This window comes from Branchiostoma belcheri, unplaced genomic scaffold, assembly GCF_001625305.1.
Source record: "Branchiostoma belcheri isolate BF01 breed outbred unplaced genomic scaffold, Haploidv18h27 scaffold29, whole genome shotgun sequence".
In the NCBI taxonomy this organism is placed as follows: Eukaryota; Metazoa; Chordata; class Leptocardii; order Amphioxiformes; family Branchiostomatidae; genus Branchiostoma; species Branchiostoma belcheri.
This window is the reverse complement of record NW_017803898.1, coordinates 996,565-1,004,946: the sequence shown is the minus strand read 5'-3', so window position 1 is coordinate 1,004,946 and position 8,382 is coordinate 996,565.

The window sequence follows — 8,382 nt, the reverse complement described above, 5'->3', positions numbered from 1 at the left end:
TCCTTGGTGCTGAACACTACCCCCCCCCACACACACACATGAACACCCACACACACACACACACACACACACACACACACACACACACACACAAATACCCTTGTCCTTGGTGCTGAAAACTGAACACACACACACACACACACACACACATCCCTGTCCTTGGTGCTGAACACTATCCCTCCACACACATACATTTACACACACACACACCAGCAATTCCTATCTTTTATAAACAGCAAAATTTTTTTCTCCCAGGTGCGCTGTCTTGAGGCTGAGCTAGCCCAGCACAGAGAGGCAGCCCTCAGTGCCCAGGATGAGGTCAGTGACGAGGAATATCAGCGACTCGAGGCCCAGACCGAGCTGGAGGAGGTCAGAGGTCAGATGGAAGCCGCCAAGCGGAAAGCATCGGAACTGCAGGTTGCAGTGGATGCCAGAGAAACACTGTAAGTTTGATTTAATGCACTGTCTAATGTCAATGAGTTTATTATATTCTAACTTTGGCTTATATCCTTCGTCAAGAAGGTTTTCAGTAGCGTTTGTCTGTCTGTCCGTTTGTCCGTCTGTTTGTGAACAGCATAACTCAAGAAGCTTAATATGCATTCTCATGAAACTTGGTAGGTGTGTAGGTCTGGATGAGACCTAGAATTTGAAATGATTAGATTCTGGGCCCCCAGAAGGCTTTTGTTGGTACTGCAGCAGAACTTCCAGTTTAGATATCTCATGATCTGGACATGCTAGAGTCAGATGTTCCCTGTGTGGGAACCAGTGAAACAAACAGGAGCGAGTAGACAGCGAGTAAACAGGAAAACCCCTGCTGACTCCCTGGACACCGGTAATCAACCCCGTGCCCGAAACCCAGGCAGCCAGCTTACAACACCAGTGCTCTAATGACTACTCCAAAAGGTCCAGACCCATTGGAATGGCCCAGGTAGTGTAGCTTGAACCCCACTGTTACAGTGTAGTAAATAACACTATTTCCTGTCCTCCCGCAGCTGTGCGGAGCTGCACAGGAAACTGAGCCAGCTGCAGGCCTACTGGCCATATATCTAACATTCCACTAAGTCATGACCTATATTCCTGTATATTAACTATACCGACTAATAGTATACTGACTATACTGAGTATACTGACAGTATATTCCTGTACTTAACAGCTGTGCAGAGTTACACAGAAAGCTGAGCCAGCTGCAGACTGATGTGAAGAAGCGGGACCAGGAGACTCAGCGACGTTTCCTCGAGATGTATGAGAAGGGTCGCGCAGCAGAGCAGTTCGAGCAGAGCGAAAACCTGCTGTATGACGCCATGTCAGCTCCTGCACAGGTGAGAATTTAGAAATAGTACCTAGGCAGGTAAAGACAGATTAAGACATAACACTTGCACAAGGAGGAACAAAGGTACAACAACTGCACAGGTGAGACGTAAGAAACAGCACGTGCACGGGGAAGAATTTATGAACAACATCTGGGCATGTGAGAACTAGGACTAGCATCTTCATGGGGAAGAATTTAGGAACAGCACAACATGTGAGAACAGGGGTACAGCACCTTATCAGGTGAGAATGGGCAAAGCTTCTGGACAGGTGAGAATGGGGGTAGAGGAGCTGGGCAGGTGAGAATTAGTGCAGTGTATTAGTTGCCCTTTCTGGTTCCTTTCTCACTTATGCAATCTCTTTTACTAATTTGCAACTGTGTCTTACTCTATCAAGAACTCTAGTGACTAGTGACAGCACATGAAGTGTAGACATGTGTTGTGAGCCACTGTATGCTTTGTCTGTACTGCAATCTCGCCTTTTCCAGTTCCTGTTTTCAGAGCTGAATCAGCTCCTAATCTGCAAGCAGATTTTCTGATGGCCACAAAGACAGTACTTCAAATTGATCATTGATTCATTGATTCATTGGCCAATAGATACTGTCTTGCCAAGTTGATATTGTCTTGCCGATTTGATACTATCTTGCCAGTTTAATACTGTCTTGCCGATTTGATACTGTCTTTGCGGCCACTGAACGATCTGCTTGGAAATTAACTAGCTCTTGCCTTATCCTTTGACTCAGAGCTCTACTTTCCTTTCTTCCTCTCTCCTCTTGCATCTTCAGGCCAGTCCTGCCAAACCACGTCCCCAGCGTGCACCTGTACCCTCACCCCGACCTGTCAGACGACAGCCATCAGCTCTTCCACATGGACAGGTAAGTGGTCAGGAAGGTTTTCTGAGGAGTTATACATATAATGTCTGAATGTCTGTTCCTTCCTGTTTCCAACTACAAGTATGTTGATGGATTTGAGACTTGAGGATTCAGTTAAGATGTTTATGTACAACTGTTACAACTACTTTCATTGTTGCATATGAAAGCACTATGTGCTGCAGCTGCAGCAAAAATGGATTCAAAGTTTCAATGGTTAATTATTTTTAAATTATGGCCTTGTCCCTAAACATAAAAAAGGAGTGGCATGACAAAATCTCAGCACAAAAACACTCTTTGGTTAGTGATCCCTGACTCCCACACTGTCAGACATTGGGGAACTTTATGACTAATGACACTAATGACTTTGTAACAATCTTCCAGAGGCAATAATGACAGACTGGACAGATTCAAGGTAATTCTTTCCTGAGCACAAAACTTTGACACTGTGTATTGTCAAAAACAGTCCAGCTGTTTATATAAATGCTGAGTGAGAGCTGATATAACATTTAGATTAAAAAAAGAGGTAGCGAGTTTGTTTTGCACTAGGGAAGATTTATCTTTCTTCTCTCTCATGTACAGGTAAATGTGAACGCACTGCTGCGGAGAATCAAGCAGCTGGAAGAACAGCTGATCCAGGCGCGAGGTGACCAGCGCAGCGAGACGTACAGGAAGGGGGAGAAGGCCGAGTCTGATGTACAGGTGGGTCTGAATTATAGATCACATAGGCCAGGGTTAGAATCTTAACAGCCAACTGACCCTACAGTCTTCTGCTATAGAAACTGCTACCTGTCCATGAGAGATTATGTCGCCCAATGGATGGGTATTTGTCAGTGTGCTCGCTATGACAGCAACATATTGTTTAATCCACAGATTCTTTTACCACCTAGAACACCAAAACTCGCTACTATTAAAGATTACAAGACCTACTCAATATGCAGAATGTGGGACTATTCATTATCCATTGCCTTGAAAGAAGAAGTTATTCTACTACTTCATAAACTTCATTATTATCTATATGCTCTCTATTGTAGTTGTATCACATGTATTGCTTTATTTCTTTGACCCTGTACATGCAAATAGCCTTCAATCATGATTTTGCAGACAAAGAAATTTGTGATGTCATGTTTTACATATCACTCCATTTGTTTGTCTGTCCATCCCCCAGGTGAAACTACGTGTTCTCCGTGACGCAGTGTTCTACTACCTGGTCGAGCGGGAACGCGAACAGAACCTTCAGATGATCCTTGAAATCTGCAACTACAACGACAAACAGAAGAAAATGATCATCAAAACTCTTAAGCAGAAAGATTAGGCCACAGCAAGTAAATTGTATGGATGACATCCTCCACAGACTCCAAATATAATGCGAGCGGGTGAAAAACAACAAGGCAAGCCGAAAAACAAGGTTCCTATAATTTCAAATTTTGACTCAATCATTGCACAAATGGTTTTGATTCAGTGGGAACATCACATATACACAGCCAACATCACATATCACTGCATCAAAGTAAGAAACAAAACATTTAATCAGAGCCTTTTCTTGTCTCCTCCGTTCATATTTTTCTGCCATCCATGTTGCGGCATGGCAACAGACATATTTGCCCATTTTCAACATGTTGACCACTTTCAGAGGGCAACAAAATTTCATGTTTTTCTTCCCAAAATCAGGCAGAAATTAATGTGCGCGCTGATGTCATCCATAAAAATTACTTGCTGTGGCTATAGTCCAGACTCAGGTCTCGAAATTAACTTTTCTTCCTATTGTCCCAAACGGCACTGTCCCAAAAATAAATTTCAATTGTCCCGAAGTGAGGATGAACTGTCCCAACCTGTTTTTTTGAAGTATGGTATGACTTCAACTTGAAGTCAACTTTATTTTGCTTTACGTTCTGACTCCCAGGCACACTATAATTGCAGAGTAGACAGGAAATTCGGGGAGGACTTTTTCCAAAGCCAAAAGCCGGGATGTGTGCCTGATAAAAAAAAGAAGGGCTGATATTCTAATGTTGATTATTTTTCTACTGTCCCAAAAATGTCCCAAAGTGTCTTTTTAGTTGTCCCGGGCTAAATTTTAGTGGTCAGTGGCCATCGGGACACAGTTAATTTCGAGCCCTGTAGACTGTAGTACCAACACCGCCATCTAGGGGGCGCTTTTTCTGCCTTTTGATCAGGATACTGTATACATTTTCAGGTGGGCCAAATACATCTTAGATAACACGCACGAGTATATCTGCATCGTTTTTGCTCGTCAAAATTGTCACTTTTGTCAGTCTATTTTCGCCTATCTTGGACCCTTGATTAAATAGAACTTCTTTTCTTAATTAAATAAGACCGTGTCTTATTAGCTATAGTATTTTGGTGTGGATTTGTAAAGCTGAAGTCAGATAAACTTCTTAACTGTTGATATACGTGTATTATGTTTCCTTCGAAATATATTAGAGTATAGTTATAGTTATTGGGAACTGTTGTGTATGTGTAGACCATTAGTTCGTTACTTTAATGCAAAATTAGTATATTAAAAATGTTGATATGTTTAGCCCCATGGGCATGAACATGCAATAAAGATTCTAATGTGAATTCAAAGCCTGCGTCATGAAGTTTTTGGGGTCGCCACTTGAGGTTGAATGATATTTAAGAAAAATGTTTGAAAGGCAAATATAGTTGTAACGTTGTGATTTTAATTGTGTTGTATTTTTAAATAAATTATTCAAAATAAACTACAATACGTTTTAATACATAAATACTACAAGTCTTAACACTACTGTTAGTGCCCTGTCTTCTATATAATGGTATGGTCCAAAAAGTGGTCGGTTATTCTAATAACCGACCACTTTTTGGTTTTGAGGTTACGGCCTGATAACCAATGACAAATGGAGCCTTCTGATTGGTTAACTTCTTCTGGCTTTGTGATAATGCGTTTATAGCTTGACACAGAAATGCAAATTATGATGACGTAGGCGTTTGATCTAACTTAATTACTTAATTGAGAAAATGCAAATTATGGTGACTACTGTTCAGGTGGTTAGACCACGCTTCAGCAAAATGGCGAAGTGTGCAGGACATGGAAGGACATGGAAGGACTCGGTGGTTAAAATTCGTCTTTTAAGACGAGCTACGTCCGTTTAAGGAGGTGAGTCGCATTTAACAATGCCTTTTATGTTGTCATGACTACTAGCATTTGGGCCGAACTTGTTGAAATGAAGCTAAAACAGAATGGCGTGACTCGGAACCACGAGGTCCCGGGTTCGAGTCCTGACATGCCATGCCAATCTTGTGCCCTTGAGAAAGGCATTTTACACCAATTTTTCCTCACTTCCCTCAGGTGAAAATGAGTATTGTACTGTCCCCTGTATTGGTGGCGGCATTAATATAAGTTGAGAAAAGTTGAGTGTGCCGTCACCTCGTCTTGTGATTATATGTTGGAATAAAAAAAAATGGCGTGAATTTTTGCGCCGGTAACGATTGCAGTAAAGACGCCGTTCGGGAGCGCTTTTTTTCATGTCCACTTTGAAACAGCATGACTTTACATTAGATACGCTCGTTTTATTACCTTCGCCAAGAAGGTTATGTTTTTGGAGGCGTTCGTGTGTGTGTGTGTCTGTCTGTGTGTCGACACTCTAACTTGAGAAGGCTTTTATAGATTGTCTTCATATTAGGTATATGGGTAGGTCTTATGACCTATAAATGATTAGATTTTGACCCCCCTGGCGGCTTGTTATGGTACTGCAGCAGATTTTCAGGTGGTGTGCCATCTAACTTAATTAGTTAATTGAGAAAATGCAAATTATGGTGCCTTCTGTTCAGGTGGTCAGACCACGCTGCAGCAAGATGGCCGATGTGCAGGGCATGGAAGAACTCGGTGGTTAAAATTCGTCGTTTAAGACAAGCTACGTCCGTTTAAGGAGGTGAGCCGCACTTTGCATTGTGTCCTTTATGTTCTCGATACTATTTGGGCCGAACTCGTTGCAATGAAATGAAGCTATAAAACACAGAATGGCGTGAATTATTTGCGCCGGTGACGATTCCCTGTGAATAAATCTGCGCTTAGTAAAGTCGCCGTTCGGGGGCGCTTTTTTCAAGTACGCTTTGTTTGAACTAACATGACTATACATGTACATTAGATACGCTCGTTTTATTACTAAGTACCTTCGCTAAGAAGGTTATGTTTTCGGAGGCCCCGTGTGCGTGTCTGTTTGACTGTCAACATGCTAAATCAAGGTTATAGATAACTAAGGAAGAAGTGACGAGAGTTTGGGCCCCCAAGCAACTTGACTTGGAACTGAACGGCATTTGTTGAAAAAAACATTCAAAGGAATATAACTCAAGAACGGGTAGAGGTATCGTCGTAATTTTTGGTGTGTAAGTAGCTTAAGTGATGCTTCACATAATTAGATGGCAATTATGCAAATAAGGGTTTACGTTGTATAGTTAATGAGGCATAACTAATTCAGGCAAATAATGATCTTATTTGTATTGTCGATGATATTCTGAACCATAATTTGTGATCTTTCTGAATGTGTATCTCTTTTACACCCTAGGCTTGAGATGCTGATGTAGAGCTGACATTGTGAGACCTGTCAGCTATCCTGTGTACCTGTCTATATTCAAGGAGGATTTGCCAGCTATCCTGTGTTCCTTTCCATATTCCAGGAGGATCTGTTTCTGAAGGACCTGTTACCAGTATCTACAAAAGAAGAGAACATCGGACTTGACTGTGAGTTGACGTTTATTCATAAACTCTTTCAAAAACGGGGTCTGCATGCCGCAAAGCGTAATCAGCCGTTTTAAGTTTGCATAATGGAAAGTCGGGTCAAACTATTCACCGTTTAACTGCCATCTATGTGATAAAACGTCCAGTCAGTACAAGTAAACTGTAATACGTGGTCGTTCCTTTGCAGCATTCTGCACCTTGCCATGTCAAATTTGCATAATTTGAGGTCAAATAACATGAAATGTAATCTACGTGAAACCAACCTGAACAAATGTAAAGTGCGGTCACTGCCTTACAGAATTTAGCTCGCAAAGCGCGATCGGGACCTCCCATGCAGACACTTGAAATGACAATGAAAGATGTTGGGAAAGGGCATGTTTGCGGTCCTCTGAATTTTTAATTCTAAACGTTATTGTTGAAACTCAGCTGGCCCTCCCTGCTATTTATTGTCATTTCTGAAAGAGTTCACATTCCTAACATTTAGTTTAAGGTTGTGACTAATCTTTTATTGCAAATGTGACGGAGAACACAGTACATTTTCCTATTTAGGAGAGCACTTGTAATGATTGCCTGTTGTTTCATTCTGTATAGCAATGGGATTTATTTTTAACAGCATTTGTGATCAAACTGTTTCCCTGATATCCAAGATTTTGCATGTTGGTATCTGACAAAATTGTAATTTTAAAATAATACTATGATTTGGAACAAGGATAGTCCAGTCCAGAAAATAAAATAATGAAAAGAACAACAAAGATGTACGTATAATTATAATTTTCCCTTTATAAACTCCTTTCTGAAAAAGAAATTGTCGTTTTGTGTGAACAAATGGCAATACCTTGTAAAGCAATCTAAACAAGAAATCTTTCAAAAAAAGCTGACCGGAGGCCAAAATGGGAATAGCATTACTTGTGGCAATGATATTTTTGAGATATAGCTGTTTTTGAGACAAATAGAAAATTCAAAAGAGACGATTGTAAAAAATTTTCTGAGTGAAAGTTCTTTTGACCAAAGGAACAATATGATATGGCTTCATTGGGTCAGTTCTCTTCGTTCAAAGCCCTTATTCTAATCGAGTTTTGTACGAAGAGAAATGTTTTTTGAATGAAGAGAACTGACCCAATGAAGCTTTGTCGCATTGTCCCTAAGGTCCTTCGTACAGAAGCCTTGTCGTATTGTCCCTATGGTCCTTCGTATGGCCCTTCCGTCCACCAAGCACATTTCCATTTCATTTTAGAGCTAGTAGTATAACTTAACTGGACAGTTGCAGTGACAGGTTGACAAAAGTGTCTAATACAAATGTAGCAGGTATGGCCACTACCAAAATGTTTGGCTGGTCTTCTATATGGCTCTACGATGGTCTTTGAACTTATCAGGCAAAAACACATGAAACATTCAAAGATGAATAATGGTATTTTTAAGCACTCAAACAAGGTCAAACATGTTCAGAAAATTAGGTGAAACATTGAAAGAGATATTATTGTGAGGATCATGA